The 18,099-nt window shown below is 35.5% G+C and overlaps 1 protein-coding gene and 2 non-coding genes across 8 annotated transcripts in view; all 3 read left to right on the forward strand.

The window, feature by feature from the left end:
• LOC138710867 (uncharacterized) overlaps nucleotides 1-18,099 on the forward strand; it is a 2,470,114-nt gene that overhangs the window by 1,650,950 nt on the left and 801,065 nt on the right. The window lies entirely within an intron of this gene.
• On the forward strand, nucleotides 13,395-13,466 carry TRNAK-UUU (transfer RNA lysine (anticodon UUU)). Its single transcript has one exon. It is a non-coding gene; the product is annotated as a tRNA-Lys (tRNA).
• TRNAK-UUU (transfer RNA lysine (anticodon UUU)) lies at nucleotides 13,681-13,752 on the forward strand. Its single transcript has one exon. It is a non-coding gene; the product is annotated as a tRNA-Lys (tRNA).

Here is an 18,099-nt window from a genome sequence, read left to right on the forward strand (position 1 = left end):
GTCTTGTAAACTGAGTTTCCTAAATTTTCCATAAAATATCATGTTTTCACTTCCATTCATTGTTGAATAATTGCACAAATTAACAATTACAAGGAAATTCACCTCGCAGCATTTTTCGAGCACACTACAGCATCACACGTGTTGGAAGAGACTATAGCAACTAACACGTAATCGGAACCACGGAAATGGAAATAGGAAATAATCTGAGGAAAGCGAGAACACTGCGTTGCCACATATACATTGTACAAGTTCAGTATCACATGCTTTTGAAGAATATCAGTTCTTGTGAAGTCATACTACCATTATTGTTCAAAGTTGCCGGTGCCCAATTTTTTATGTTAAAAATAATGTAGTTTGGAGTACCTATTTACTTTCAATTTCAAATATATTTGTAAAAACTGACAACTTGGCTGTTGCCCTGTCTAGTACACAATGAATGGAAGTGAATTTCAACAGCCAAAAAGATCTGTGATACTAACGTAGAACTACTTTCTCTTTGTTTTACATAAACCCGACTTTAACTTTCAAATATACTTGAAAGTTTCAAACCATGAATAGTTTTTTTTTATTTATTTTATTGGGTTATTTTACGACGCTGTATCAACATCTAGGTTATTTAGCGTCTGAATGATATGAAGGTGATAATGCCTGTGAAATGAGTCCGGGGTCCAGCACCGAGCATTTGCTCGTGTTGGGTTGAGGGAAAACCCCGGAAAAAACCTCAACCAGGTAACTTGCCCCGACCGGGATTCGAACCCGGGCCACCTGATTTCGCAGTCAGACGCGCTAACCGTTACTCCACATGTGTGGACACCATAAATAGTAGCTTATATAAAGTGCAATGAATAAAATTTTTTATTTTTAAATTTAAAAAAAAAGTTTATATTGTGTCTTTCATAGCGTTACGTTAAAATTGTTTTATTGTGCCTCCTCCTAGTTGTGTTATAGTCTGGTTGAATGCAAGATCGCTAGATGGCAGCGGTTGTGAGCTTTCTGCACGACCAGTCGATTTCTATTTCCCGCCCATGCGCTGATTCAGAGGAGGATCTCCTCCCTCTCCGTTCATTTACTCGCTTTAAAACTCTGCTTCTTTCTCTGGCCGCTAGTGCGCTGTTGTGTATGTGTGCTAACTGCAGTAAAGGAGGAATGAATTGGGTTTCCTCCACACAAACAATCTCGCATCTTTCTCGCAGCACATGAGCGCGCATCGTTTAAAACTCGATCAACCGATGTTTTCTTATAGCTGTGAACTTAAAAATGATCGAACCTTCCTTGAATTTCAAGGCACATATTTTATTTGGTATTTACTTTCAAAAGAAGAAAAATGTGAGGAGGACGTTTCTCCCTTCCCTCCCCCGAGGAACCGCCACTGGTTACAACTCACGTTAATACTTTAATGGCAGACATTTTTTTTTATTTTCTACACTAGGAATGCACTGTATATACTGCATCTGTACAGAGTGAAATATATTTTGTGACGGACTGCTTACATGTTGAGACACGAAGTAACGGCGCGTTCCATCACCCACACCACTCGACCAACACAACACTATAGACCGTGCGTTCTAAACTTCACGCGTTTCTGTGCCCAGGACCGAAGCCTACTGATAACGAGAGGCGTGACAGAGAGCTAGAACATTTTACATTTTAACATACGCTCTTTAACATATAGATGTACGAAATAATAAGTAACAACATGGCAAAATAAAGACATTTCGAGTATACCACTCTCCAGAAATATAAACCTCAATACTTTATAATTCGTAGATGACCAGATAATAATGTTTGACTCAGAAGATTATTTGCAGAAACCTGTATTTGGATTAAACAAACTAATAACAGTACGGATTAACAATCTCAGTCAAGAAAACGAAACTTGTGCATTTTTCTCTGAAAGTACTGAGTTCATTTATGTGAAATTTTTATAGTCTGGGAGATCGAGTTATTATAGACAAGTAGAAATTTTATTCTAATACAGACTGCAGTATTAGAACGAAACATACCATGGATTATTTCAAGACGGTTTTCTTGATTTTATAATTTCTGTTGTAAGTAACGATTTTGTACATCACTTAGGCCCAATTGTATAAAACTCCCTGACTCAAGATCAACTTTGATCGAAGATCGAAAAGTGAACCGAGTTCAGACACTTCTTCTATTGTATAAAACTTTTCTGCGATCAAGTTATCTTGGTTCAAATGCAATCTAAGTTCACGTGAAAAGGATTTTGCAACATCGCATAAACAGGTGAAATATGTGATGCGCGGACCATGTTGTACAAGTTTGTTCAGTGTTGCGAATCTAGCGACCTTAACTCTTTTTCAACGACAATTTCTTTTAACTTTTATATTGCTTAAATAGGGATTTAGCGACCTTTTTAACACCCCATAGTGACAAAATTTAATCTTTCTTTGTTGATAATGAGAAATCTGGCGACTTTACAACTACTTTTTAGCGACTTTCCGTAAACACTCTGTTGGAGACATTGGTTTGTTTTGTGCAATGTAAATAATGGCGGACAATAAGAAGAAGGTTGACTGTTCTCCAAATTGTTATCATGTTATTGTGTTTGTTACTGTTAAACATAATAAAGCTTTATAAAACGACAATTTTCGTTTAGCAATACAGTTAATTGAAAATTTATGAATGTACCTGTCATTTCGATTAATAATTTTTTTATGTTTAATATTGGTCGACCAGCAAACTTGCTATACAGACCACTGTTAAATTATGGAATATCACATGCAGAATATCATGCTGAGGTTGGCTCTAAAGGCTCCTCTAATTAATTTAAATTAATTAATTAAACATTTTTGTGAATTTATTTGAACAAAAATATGATGATTTTCTGTGTTAAATTATGAAGAGTCGTCAGTATCTCTAAGAAGGATGTCTTGAGGGAGTTTCCTTTTAAGTCGAGATGGCTGACAAGATCTTGCTCCAATGTTATATGTCACAGCTCCAGGAACACTAGGAAGTTTGTTGAAGAAAGATTTTGACATTGAATGGATGTACTGTTCTAGTGGAAGAATTCCCAATTCTTGATGCAGTTGTTGATTTCTTACAAACCAGGGGGCATTTGTTGCAGTACGCAGGAACTTGTTCTGGAGAACGATTAATAATTAATGGTTGTTATAAGCATAATATAATTATAGGTTATGTTATTTGATACTGCTGAACAGGATAGAGCCTTATAAAATATAAGATTGTTTGTGTATTAAGGCAAGAAATTGTAAAATATATATATATATATATATATATATATATATATATTAATGTACCTACCATATCTATTAATATTAATAATAATAATAATAATAATAATGGATATTTTATTTGCACAATCTGTCACTCGTATATTTCAAACAGAAAAGAAATAACTGCACTTGGATCATCTAACTTAATCGGAGAAATTTCTTCAGTCAAAGTTGACTTTAGTTTGAGACAAATTAATCTCAGATTAGACTTTATACAACACAAAATTCCAAGTTCAGCTGAAACAAGGATCAATTTAACCTCTGATCTAAAATTAAATGGTTTATACAATCGGTCCTTATTGTTCACAGTATTTTTTCTCTGTACAGAGTTTCAAAGAAGGGTTCGACCTGTTACTGTGGAACTTTCCCTTTTCAAATTTCTACTTTTAAATAAAGTAGCAGTAAGAAAAATTTTCACTTGAAGTCGTCGAAATTTTAACTCCGTTACTTATGGTGGAAAACCGGGGTGTATATTTCCAAAAAATAAAATAATAAAGCTACTTCGTTGCCTTGGATAGCTTTAGGGTGTGCAAGCCCGGTATTCCCGCGCATTGTTCGCGCTCATATGTTTTCATTTTATACACTAGTGGTATGGCTTTTATTTTGATATCATGCAACGCTAATGTCCGTCCGAAAATTAAAAGCTTAATTACCTAGTTAAAAATTACCATTACTAATTTCGTACAATAGTTGATTTTAGAACAACCGTAGCGTACAAATCAGATATTCGAATTACAGTCCGCTGCTGTGAGTACCCGTTTTCAGTGCAGGGATTATATTGCCTAGGGCGGTATAAAAATTGTATCATTATTTGGTTATCTCATTGATGCTTGCCATAGCCTCGTATTATTTGCTATTAAACCCCAGTGGTAGTGATGGTGGTTATCATGGACCAGTAAATTCACATTGGTTTGCATGTACATGTCTGCACGAGGCTTCCGGCGATGAAATCGTAGCTCCCTTGTCAGTTGTTTGTACATGAAAAAACTAACAAAACACATCTAAGCCAGAATGAGTTGTAAGAAACGTATCCATTTGTCATTATAAGTACATTTTACGCTTGTCTTCACGTATAATTTATAATCGCGAAGTTTTATTCGTTATGCTGAAGCCTTCATTTTAATTATAGCTAGAAAAAAAAGTATTCATTATTGATAGCGCTTGTAGTTACAAATCCAGCGTACCTGACTTTGAATTCTGAGAAGGGAAATTCTTTCCCCTCCATTCGCACAGTATATTTCTTGTTTTTGACTTTGTCATTCATTATCTTTTTTTTTTAATTGGTTATTTAACGACGCTGTATCAACTACGAGGTTATTTAGCGTCGATGAGATTGGTGATAGCGAGAATGGTATTTGGCGAGATGAGGCCGAGGATTCGCCATAGATTACCTGGAATTCACCTTACGGTTGGAGAAAACCTCGGAAAAATCCAACCAGGTAATCAGCCCAAGCGGGTATCGAACCCGCGCCCGAGCGCAACTTCAGACCGGCAGACAAGTGTCTTAACCGCCTGAGCCACGCTGGTGACTCATTGTCTTAAGCGGTGACTTTACACCATCTTGACAACAAGACTGGCGAGCACCGTTACGTTTGAATATTTACGGTTTTTATGTAAGATGAGTGAAAGTATTAACACCATCAATTAAAAAAATAAGTTATTATTATTATTATTATTATTATTATTATTATTATTATTACTATTATTATTGTTATTATCCAAATATTGTAACCCTATTTTACCCCTTTGGAATATTAGAGTTGGTCCACACCTGTGGAGTAACGGTTAGCGCGTCTGGTCGCGAAACCAGTGGCCATGGTTCGATTTCCGGTTGGGACAAGTTACCTAGTTGAGGTTTTGTCCGGGTTTTTCCCTCAAATCATTATGAGCAAATGCTGGGTAACTATCGATGCTGGACCTCGGACTCATTTCACCAACATTATCACCTTCATCTCATTCAGACGATAAATAACCTAAGATGTTGGTAAAGAGTCGTAAAATAACCTACTAAAAATAAATTTAAAAAATATTAGAGTTATAGTTTGTTACATATTAAATTCATTATACCGAGTGTCTCATTTATCTTGACCACCCAAAATAACTTTGTACGCAAACACCAAATTAAAAATTGTTTCATACAAAAAGTGTACAACTGAAAGAGGGAAATAATACTGATAGGGAGGCAATCTTAAAGCGTTATTTATTAATGAGATACTAGTAGGCCTACTAAAATTGTTCCTTTAAATGACGCTATGTATTTATTATTCAGTATTTCAAGCTCGTCAATACCTTTTCAAAAATGTATCACAATGGGACATTCTGATAGAGAGAACGTTAATAAATTAAAATTAATTATTGGTGCCTTGACGGGATGGTTCTTGTGCATAGTATGAAGTAGTTTGACTTTAAGTTGGCGTAAACAATATGTAGTACTCGTACATTGCAGATGATACACATAGCTTTGGTTTTATTTCGCTGAACACTGATGACTGATGAGTGAGTGAGTGGTCTGTGCTACATTTGGTTTCATTTCTTTACTGTAAACCAAAGCTAGTGGAGTGGCTTACTCGACCCTGTGTATCTGCAACGTAGGCCTACTATGTATTGTTTACACCAACTTAAAGTCAAACCACTTTCTTTGTACGTACAGCTCATGCATTTTGTCAAGACACTCGCGATGTGCAGTACGGGAATGTTTCTATGTAGGAGGGGTTAGGAATACAAGGGAATGTCGGACGTGTATCTACCGATTTCAAGGCAAAGACTAACCCATTCCCCTGTAATTCGTCAGTAGACTCATCTGATCTCGTGCGCAGCTCTGTAGGAAGAGTGGGGGAGTGTCTGGACATTATGCATGCTCTGTACTATGCACAGCAACCATGCCGTCAAGGTTCCGTTTATTAACGTTTTGTTTATTAGAATAACTCACTATGATACATTTTTGAACAGATCTTGACGAGCTTAATTGAAATACTGAATAATAAATACATAGTGTCATTTAAAAAAACAATGTTAGTATTTGTATCTCATTAATAAATAACGCTACAAGTTTGCCTCCCCATCAGTATTATTTACCCCTTTCAGTTGTACACTTTTTGTGTGGAACAATTTTTAATTTTATGCTTGCGTGCAAAGTTATTTTGGGTTGTCAAGATAAATGGGGCACCCTCTATATAAATAATATACAATGGTGAAGAAGTAGTAGGAGGAATGAGTTATATTTGCAAGATAAATGCATGAATTAATAGACAGTAAACAGTACTAAAGACGTCATACAAAATTACGTTCAGTTACAAATTAAATACATGAATTAGAAATTATCAACGAAAGTGTAAAGATATTGCAATAATATGACATAATTTTGCAAATTGTATACATAATTTTAAAGAATAATAAAGAGAGAATGCACAAAATTGACTTAGTTACAAATTAAATACCGGTACTTAATATACCTTAGTAACAATAAACAATAGGAAAAAAATACGGAAATGGCATCCACTTACTTACTGATTATAGACTATTTAAATATATGATTTAGGAGCACTGAAGCAATAAACAACAGCAAAAAGATAGCATTAGAAATAATTTCCAGTTAAAATTTTCGATGCATGATTTGTGATAATAGGAGATAAAAATAAAATTATTACTTACGTTTATAAAATATACAACTGGTCAGAAATACAGGCAATAATATTTATTTATTTATTTATTTTTAGATATTGATAATTTGTAACCTTTCCTGTGGAATGTAAGTTACGTTTTAAAAGTTGTAATAAAATTGTGGCAAGGTTTTACAGCAATACAAGTAAATAAAAGTGTGACACATATTGGCGCTATTACCTGCGCTATTAGAACAAAGAAATATGTTTATAAACAAAAGTGGCACATGTAATATTATGTTACGGAATTGAATAACTACCTGCGACTTACCTGGCAACAAAAATATTCTCAATACTCATTACCACATAATTAAAAAATTTCACTCATGATTACTGTCGTTGATTGGTGCACAACCGTCTTCACATAGTGGACAGAGTCCAGTTTTCTTTGTGCTACTCATGTCGCAGGTTTCGTTGTACCGGGTTTGGCACTCTATACACTGAATCAAATTCCTTCTGTATCTTTTGTTGTAGTAGTAGCGTTCTACGAGGTATGTTGTATCTTCTTGCTGCTTTTGAGACACTGGTACCATTTTTAGCTGCTCTAACTACAAGACTGAGATCTTCAGTTGTCCAACAAGCTCGAAGGTTTTGACAGACTTTCCCCATATTACAGATTCAAAAGTTATTATTATTATTATTATTATTATTATTATTATTATTATTATTATTATTATTATTAGAGATGGTAGATTTTCGCAATTACTATAAATGCAAAATGTGTCCAAATGTTGTCAAATTTAGTAATTTTATGTTTAAAAGCATGTCAGCATATTATTTTAGGTTTTAATTGCCGATCAATTACGAAATTGAGTACAAAATACGAACCTAATGTTGTAAAATAACAGCGAAATTACATTTTATGAGAATTTTTGTGTGTGTGTGTGTGTTTTTTTTTTTTAAGATCAGAATTTATCTAAAGGCACATCTATAGGTTCTTACACTCTTTCGAATAGATTGGTCATCCCTCTAAGTTAGCTTTTACAGTATGAATAGCACAGGAATGTGATCTACCTGATATCCTCTTTGCTGTTATCTATACCTTTACCCTGAGTTTTCAATTAATCTGCCTGGTGCTGGTAGTAAAATATTGGCTGCCTCTACGATCGCTTTAGGTTCAGTGCTCACTCACAAATAAGTTATTTGTGGTATCGGATGATTATGATTGAGTAACAGTATGGGTCGGGATAGAATCACATCATGTCTTTTGACACGTTTCTTAATGTTTACAAATTCACTGTAATTTTATATTCTGTTCCTTCACTTATGGTTCGTCTCAGGAATCTGTAGAGTAGAAAGACGAAACAAGATATCTGCGCAAGTGATATGTGGGAGGGCTAGGGCCAATTACCGTTCTGGGAGGAGGCATTGGTTGAACAAAGCTAGCAATCGCTTGCAGATAGGAGATCATTTTTATCTGAACTTTCTACCACGAGCATCTTACCCCTTAGCGGTCTCGAGCTGATGCTGCCCGCAATACACTCCGGCACAGATAGACTCCGCCCTCATATGCGCAAAGTTAAGGCCCATTCACAATGAAAATTAAACATAACTGTAACATAAACACAGAAGTTTGCGCCCAGGCTACCAAATAGGATCATTCACAATGATTCACATAAGCATTGACATAAAAATTACCGTAAGATTTTAACATGAAAGTTTGCAAACTCCAAACTTTCATGCTTATGGTTACGCGATTTGCAAACAGAACACAATCGTGGAGCGCTGAAGTATACGATAGAATATGAGGAAATGGCGTCGTTGTTATGTTTCCATGGTTACCAAGTATGTTTGCTGTTATGTTTATGTTCCCATCGTGAATGATGGTATGACTTCTTGATTTTACCGTAACGTTTATATTCTTAAGTTAACGCTTACGTTATGTTTAATTTTCATTGTGAATGAGCCTTTACTCTACAGACTCCTGGGACGGATCATAGTTACTATTTTCAAGAATGTTCCATCCAAAAACGCTAAGTCCTAACATTTCTTAAAAACTGATAGCGGATACTTGACTGTTCGTTATTCACCCGTTTGAAGCCAGTTGTGTAGAACAATTTACTGACAGAGTCGTTGTCCAGGGTACGCCACAGGAGGCTGGTCTACGCTAAACCCGTGATGAGATGAGATGATGATGGAGATTTGTTGGGATGCCACAGAGCTCCCGAAGAAAACATCTGTGTTACTCGGACCACGGACTTGCCGAACACAAGTTATAAATCGGGTATCGATCCCGGGTCCATAGAATTATAAGTCCAGTTCTCTAGCCGTTAGACCACTCGGCTCTAAATCGTAACATTAAAAGTGCTGTAGAATCCAAATTTGGTTTTAGAATGCTAAATGCTAAATTTTAAATTTTAATTTGTTAAGATCTATCATGATATATTATTATTATTATTATTATTAGTCGGGAGACCGGAGGGAAAAAGACCTTTGGGGAGGCCGTAATATTAAAATGGATTTGAGGGAGGTGAGATATGATGATATAGACTAGATTAATTTTGGACAGGATAGGGACCGATGGTGGGCTTATATGAGGGCGCGATGAACTTGCGGGTTCCTTAAAAGCTATTTGTAAGTAAGTATTATTATTATTATTATTATTATTATTATTATTATCATTATCAATATTAACCACATAGGTTAGACAGTATGACGCAAGAATACAATAATACTGTATTTCTGGCAACAGAAACTAACAAAATTTTAGTGGTCTAAAGGCCGCTTTTGATCAGAATCTGTTTACTTTTGACGTGATATGAGAATAGCAACGGTGGAGGCAAAACTGCGGTTATGAAATACTCGTACTGGACTCTTTTGATAGAATAACGCATAAATATTGAAACATAAATCTCTGCAGACGTGCTCGATAAACATGCCATTTTCTCTCTTCTATGGCACCCACTTTGATTCTGAATTGCACGTTCAAAGAGTCAGAAAGTAACGATATCGGCTCACATGATTTGATTCAGACAATAGGTTCACGTAAAAGCAATTCAAATGACAAACGTGTTGGGAGTTAATGTAAATTTGACAAGTGGAGTAAAACAAGGGGGAATTTTGTATATATTTACTTTTCAAAACTTTGGAAACGCTTTTGAAAACCTTGTTCATTGGTTTATGAAAGTGTTTCAGTAAGCTATAATAGCACTGTTAAAGTTTGTAAAATATATATGTACTCTGCACAAGTTGCACACTGCACCAATGGCATAGTTATAATACAAATTTATCATTGTGGATTTGAGTGTGGCCCTCTGGTCTTGTTTTATATCTCGACTACAATTCAATTGTAATGGCGATTTCGAAATGTTTGTCCCTGAAGCTTGTACATATAAACAAACATGAATACATAATAACATCCTTTCACAGTTTGTGAAAGCATTTGACGGGACATCTATTTCGTGAAACGGTGGCTCGTTACAATCCGTGGCCCAGGACTTTTTAATTTACAGTATAACGTGCCTCAGGGCAACCACGAGCAGATGAGTGGGAAGAAGTTGCGAAGGAGGGATGCACAGATAATTGGCACCGGCTTGTGAATTTTGGCACCTCCCCAGAAAACCAATCTGTTCTCCGGTGGTGTAATTGGCTGTAAATATTAGTCTATAGCTACTGTGTTATGTAGGCATTTGGGGATCTGCCCCATTGATTTTTTATATACGTACTATATAGAGGCCTATGTGTATATAGCAGTCGAGCCTTTTCTTCCGAAGTCGTGCGTTTCACACAGCTTCCAAGCAATTTAAGCATTGGAGTGTGAACCATTAGAAGCGGACTTTTTATGTACTTTGTAATTCACCAGAAAAAGGGGGTGGAATATTGCATAACTCTACCGAAATTGCTTGAAATCTTATTTTAAAATAACGGAAAGTATAGGACTATCTAATCAAATGCTTTGAAAGTAGCATTTTATTTTTCTTTCACTAAAATGAAACTAAAGCAAATGTTAAAATGCAGTTCTGGCCTGTATGTTCGAATCCTGCCTTCGTCATCGGTGTTTTTTTCTGTAGTAAATGTGATAGACTGTATATTGCCTCAAATTTTTCGTGCTTGTTTTTATAACACGAGAGTATTGACTAAAGTGTAAGACTGAAATTACCTGAATGAATAAGAGCTTCAAATCTGAGAAGAAAATAAAGGAAAGAATAAAATTGAACTAAAAGGGAAAAGAAGGAAGAAAAGAGAAAAACTAGAATGGAACGGTAAAATAAAACAGAAGAAAAGGAAAATAGAATAACGTTACAGTTTAGGAAAATAGCAAACGAAAATCAGATATCAGCTTCATCATCCTTCACGAATTTAGAACTTTAGTGATCTGTTTATTTATTAGATTTATTTCTGTTTAGGCCTGCAGTTGAAAGCCCTCTACTATTCTCATTCATTCATTCATTCATTCATTCATTCATTCATTCATTCATTCATTCATTCATTCATTCATTCGTTCGTTCGTTCGTTCCTTCAATCGGCCAGATCTTTCGCTGCAAAGCCAGCATTCTCAAATCTTTTCTGTTTTCCGCCTTCCTCGTAGTCTCCGCATAATCTTTTCAGTGATCTAACCTAATCTTCTCTTTCCTTTAGGATGGTACTGAAGCAGTATTTTAGGTTATCTCTCATCTTGTAGCCTATACAGTCGACATGCTGTTCTCAATTGTTTCTGTAATTTTGAATCTTTTCTAATATCGATGTAACTTATGTAGTTTTTAAATATTTTGAAATATCTTCATTCGTCTTGTGATCCACCAAAGTATTTTTCCTTAAAACTTTCATTTCTGTTGTAACTCATCTTTTTAAAATGAAACGTTTTTGCACGAGTGTCAAAAGAGTAAAATGTTATGAAATCTTGAACATGTCACGTCAGTTGCTTAACAACGGTAATATTACTTAGTCATATTATTCTGACGTCACTTGCTTAGCAACGGATCACCGTGAAGTGTACTTGAGTGTCAAATAAATAAAATGTTACGAAAACTTCAATATCTTACTTCAGTTGCTTAGCAACGATATGAGTTATGTCGCACTATTCTGAGATCACTTGTTTAGAAACGGATCAGACTCTTACAGTGATATGGTTTTAACTAGAGGCATAGATTTTCTTGCATTAATGATATTTCTTACTTATTTTAATAGACCCATACTAATGGCTCTCCAACAAACCAATCCATAAGAAACACAGTAATTCCATTGCATATACTTGTATAGATATAAGGTATACAGGGTGAAACGTATGTAATGTCATTAATTTTAGGGAGTTATTCTTTGAGATATTTAAAATAAAAGAATTTAATACAATTTTGCTTGTTTTTGCTACCTTTTCGAGATAAAAATGGTTTTGTATGAAACATTACATAGCGTGTTTTGGGAATGCCTTTGATTTAATTCCCAATATGCTCAGTTAATTTAAGAGAGCAGTGTATTATGATAATAAATGATTGAAAGAGTTTTAGTTTTGTCCTTTAAATGTACAGAAATTTGATCCCAACAAATGTAACGCTGTAAAATTCCTTTGAAAAACGAAAAGTTACATTTGTTGGGATCAAATTGCATTTCAGCTATTCGGCTTAAATTTGCGGTATGTACATTTGCGCGTCAGTGACCGCAGAGAATATGAAACTCACGGTGTTATACTTATCAAGGAATGTATCTCGTAAAAAATACTAATCTTGCGCACTTTATTTCAATAGAGTGCCTAAAATTTCAAGAATGCCAAAACGAAAGGACAGCGGAAAGTTCACAGTGTTAATAAATTGTACATCTTCAATAAACTTTTCCTCTTTGACAGCAGTTCCAAGAACTTTCATCCTACGCAAAATTTAAACAAAAACAAATAATTTGAAAATCATTTCCTATTTTTAAAAGTAATAGAGATTTCAGCTTTAAATCTCTCGAACCCAAATTCGTTTTTAGGTAGTGGATTGTATATATTAAATCTCCCCCACCAATTTGACTGGGTGTGTCTATCTTATCTAATGTTTGTACTGTTTTGTTGTGTCTATGGTCTTAACGTCATATTGACTACGTGATCAGCGGATCCAGCTACTTTTCGATGGTTAGTAGTTGTTGAAAACTCCCAGTAGTGCAGTCTCTATAGCTTCGGGAAGCGGAATTCTCGTCACCGGAACACCCGTCATTGTACCACCTAGTCACTGAACCTTGTCACCCGATATTTTGGTCACCAGTACACATTTTGCAAATTAAGCTTTCAGGAATAACTCCCTGTAAAGTTAATTTGAATAATTTCGAGGGAAAAATTGTTCCGGGGCCGGGTATCGAACCCGGGACCTTTGGTTAAACGTACCAACGCTCTCCCACTGAGCTACCCGGGAACTCTACCCGACACCGATCCAAACCACAGAAAACCACAATAATTTAAAGTCACACAGAGTTAGAGTGCACTCAAATGTTGGTTGCTTGACGGTTGTCAGCCCACTTTGAGGTCTGTGGATATAGAGGGAAAAATTGGATCGGTGTCGGGTAGAGTTCCCGGGTAGCTCAGTGGGAGAGCGTTGGTACTTTTAACCAAAGGTCCCGGGTTCGATACCCGGCCCCGGAACAATTTTTCCCTCGAAATTATTCAAATTAACTTTACAGGGAGTTATTCCTGAAAGCTTAATTTGCACAATACACGTCACTGTACGTAACAGAAAACCACAATTTAAAATCACACAGAGTTAGTGTGCACTCAAATGTTGGTTGCTTGACGGTTGTCAGCCCACTTTGAGGTCTGTGGATATAGAGGGAAAAATTGGATCGGTGTCGGGTAGAGTTCCTGGGTAGCTCAGTGGGAGAGCGTTGGTACTTTTAACCAAAGGTCCCGGGTTCGATACCCGGCCCCGGAACAATTTTTCCCTCGAAATTATTCAGTACACACTTTGTTAAAATAACAATTTCGACAAGTAAAATATCCATAGGTATACTGTATAAAACGTTATGTGATTAATGTTTCAAAATTGCCACGCAGCATAAAATGTTTCATGTTTTATATTTCAAAATTGCCACCCAAATTGTGTCCGATGACTCTGAGGTACGTAAGAACATCACCTTTTTTTATAATCAGGCTATCTTTCTGTGATCCTACTAATCCTTCTATCAAAATCCTAAATTTGTCCGATAAAACATTAATAAATTATTAAATATAATCGGTGACAAAAACGACAGTGACTAAAGTGTAATCAGTGACAAGAAGGTATAATGACGACATCTCTGGTGATGTGAATCCCTAGATCCTATAAATTCATTGGACGTAGTTGGTAAATAATTATATGAATCAATTAATAATACTGTACTGAATGCCATCTGTTGTTTCAGTATAAACATTGTTACGATTCTATCTTTTAATTATTGTCTCCACAATGTACCAAAGCATGCAATTTTGTTGTAGGGAAGAATATAAAAGAAGTGGAGTGCTTTGTCAGTGCTTATTTGAGACCGCACTACTGTAATTTTTGTAGTAGATCTTATGACTCAACGTCACGGCAATTTAGTTCCTTGATAGCACATGAGTCTGAGAGCAATCTCATGGATGGCTACATGTTTAAAATCTGGTTCATGTAATTTATATACTTGCGCGTGTTTTCGTCCTACTACTTTCAAGTCTTTTCTTCGGTGCATTAAAATTAGCCCATCTAAACTATTAATTCATTTAAGTACTATATTAGCAATAGCTCGTTCAGTGATGACTTCATAACAAAGGAATCAGTGTTGCATTTCCATCAGATCCTTTAAAAATGATTTCTTCCTATAGTAAGGAACTAAAAACAGATTCTACATTAACAGCGTGAGCGGTACACCGGCGATTAAAAATACCTGACCTATAGTAATCGATTACATTCTATAATTTGATCGTGTGAGTGTGACTTGTTTAGTAATTACTTCTATGTATAGATTGAGAAAATAACAGTCAGTGTCGCAAATCGTACATAAATATAACGTGTTTTCGAATTCAAAATTTCATCCCCCTCTAATAATATTGCAAAAGCACTAGGTTTAGCGGGAAACCGCTGATACTGTCAATTATGAGAATAATTTTTATTTGATCTAAATCATCATTTTCGTCAACACATTTTTATCCGTCCCAATAATAAGGTCACCTATTGAGAACTAGCGAACATATTTCAAAGTTCGTCCATTTTGTTATATCTTTGGTTCTGACATCCCTTGGTTAGATATCTCTGAACGCTAGTGTACCTGGCCAAGACTTTCCTTCGCTACGTCGAATTATTTACTTTGCGAATAAATGTTTCTGTGGGCCAAAGTCCCGATTTGGGATGCAAATGTTACAAAATTTGTCCCAAGACCATGGACATCTCTAGCGAATAAATTATAAAACAAAATGAAGTCAAATATTTCTTCGAAGAGCAGAACACTTCCGGAATCCTCGTTTGAGGGAAAACTGAGACGCATACATTTAAGTATAGGACTGATAAACTTCAATAGCAAACTGGTACAACCTTGTGCAGAGTTATTTATACCCACCGTTGCAAATAATCCTAGTATAATTTTCAAGACTATGGCCTGGTTTCTTCAACCTTTGTTAAAATGTACCTAACATAACGTTAATTAACTATAAGTTAAAAATATAAATGGCTGTTAAATATATTGCGTTTCTTCAACTTTACATGTCACATTTTAACTTCTGTTTGTTAACTCTCTGTTAGGACCAGAGATTCTAGAGTTCAACCATAACCTATAACCAAGTATAGGCTCAATTCTGTTTTCTGAACTCTGACAATTACGATTCTCGCTTGTTTCCGTTGCTTGATTCAGAGAGGATAGAAGTCTTTCTATTCTCTTAGGTTTGATTTAATATACTTCTTTCCGTCGTATGTACCATAGTAGTTTACACCTTTGGTCCTGTTATCATAGTTGTAAATCAAATTTGTTTTCATGCTGCTCATCCTTGTTATGACGTAGAATATCTTTTATGCGTGTATCTGCATGCGATTCTGAGATTCTACGTCACTGTTTCACCTCGATTAAAGGCTAGAAATGCCAGTGCTGAACATGCCTGTACTAAGGTATTCCGTAGAGTAGTGACAGTCAATCTTTTTTGCTAGCGTACTTCCAAAATATGTTTTTTTACCTTCGTATCCCCAAACTGCATTGCAATTATGTAGGAAATAACAAAAGACTGTGATTTTATATAAAAGAGTAAGTGAGTGTTATTATTATTATTATTATTATTATTATTATTATTATTATTATTATTATTATTATTATTATTATTATTATTCATACAGTACTTGTTGACGCGATAATAATAGTAGGTCTAATAAATTATACGGTTAAAAATGTTATTAAAGCAAGGAAGAAGAAGGATTGATATTGTAAACGGAAATATATCATCATCATCATCATCATCATCATCATCATCATCAGGGATTAGGCCTTTCGACCTGTTCCGTCCTCTCAAAGAAATTGATCTCTCCATCTCTTCGTAGGCCTTCCTCTGTCTCTCTTGCCTTTGGGTTTGTACTCTAGAATCTTTTTAGGAATACGGTATTCTGGCATTCTTTGTACGTGTTCATAATATTTTTCTTGATATTCTTTTATTTTATTGTTTAAATTGAATATATTCAGTTCATCTCTTATCGTTTCATTATATTGTCTGTTCTTCTGTATCCAGCTATCGATCTCAAAAATCTCATTTCTTTTACTTCTATTTTGTGCTTTTGGTTTTCTGTTAGGGTCCAGCATTCTGAGCCATACAAGAGAGATGGGACTGCCAAGACTTTGTAAAACTTCAAAATGGTTTCTTTCCTTGTTTTGTTTAATAGGGTTCTTTTAATCGTTCCATATATTTGATTAAAATTTTGTAATTTTCTTTGTTGATCTAATTCTCTTGTGTTTCCAATTTCACAGCCCAGGTATTTAAAATCTCTTACTTGCTCTACCATATTGTTGTTAATTAAAATTTTACATCGTACAACGGAAATATATAAAATGCAATAATTACTAACAAGGAAAAAAAAAATATTATGTCAGCATTTTTACATACTTAGTGGAATGCGTACACTATAAGACAATCCCGGTAACCCTGAGGGTACGCGTACCATAGATTGAATACCACTGCTGTAGAGTGTAGAGGAGCGGTCATCAGCACAGTGCACCCTCGGGGTAGCGCCTCTTACCCGCGGAGAAGAGATTGCACTGTGGTGCATCCGTGGCTGCTGGCGGGTATGGTATCTACCTCTTCCTGCTGCACGACGGGGCATATTACTTTGCTCCTCTTACCCTTTACCTATTTCAGCGAGTGCTGACGAACACTGGTGTAGAGAATTGAATGAATCATGACTTCATGAGGCTCTACCTTGAGGAAAGAAGGATGAGGACGAAGGAAAGAATATTATAATAGCAGTATTGTCTATGCGATTCTGGAAAGAATCTATAATGTTAACAATGAAAGATATATGATATGCGTAAATCAATTTGTGATTTAAGACGGCGCTTATTCCGTCGGATCCCGACCACTTAGTCACTCATAACGAGTGCACCTCTGCACATATGTGGACATTGTTCTATGTTCATAGACATCTATGACGTAGTTCAGAGGGTAGGCCACTAGAGGGAACCCAAGAGGTGGAATTTAAACTGAGACGATTCGATCCGACACCGAGATGGGAATCCGGTGTGGCTTAGTGGATAATGCATCAGCACGTAGAGCTGAAAACCCGGGTTCAAATCCCGGTCCCGGAGAGAATTTTTCTCCTTTCCACTACTCTTTCATCGTACGATGACGCAGAATATCTGCATGGAAACATCATATGTACTTCGGTACATTAAATAATAAATATATATAATGTCAACACTAAGAACTCATTTAGGGGCCTACTTCACTTCTGTTATAGCCTACTGTATGTAAGATCAAGTAATTTCTTCTCTGTTAGAGTAATGAAAATACTTCACTCACTAATGTTACAATAACGGAGCTAAGCCACTGAACTAATTTAAAGAAATAAATATCAAAAATCCTTCAATAACTGTCTATTCAAAATACAAAATATTACATAGGTTACATGAACGTATCTTTGACTAGCGCTTTCGCTATTATAATAGCATCTTCAGGTCAGACTTGCGTGATCTTAAGCTTTTCATATAAAGACGTAGATGGACAAGTAACATCGAAATGTGTTAAGGTACATGATGTGAGAATATAAAAATACAATGATAAGAGAAACAAGTAAAAT

This window comes from Periplaneta americana, chromosome 12, assembly GCF_040183065.1.
Source record: "Periplaneta americana isolate PAMFEO1 chromosome 12, P.americana_PAMFEO1_priV1, whole genome shotgun sequence".
NCBI lineage: Eukaryota > Metazoa > Arthropoda > Insecta > Blattodea > Blattidae > Periplaneta > Periplaneta americana.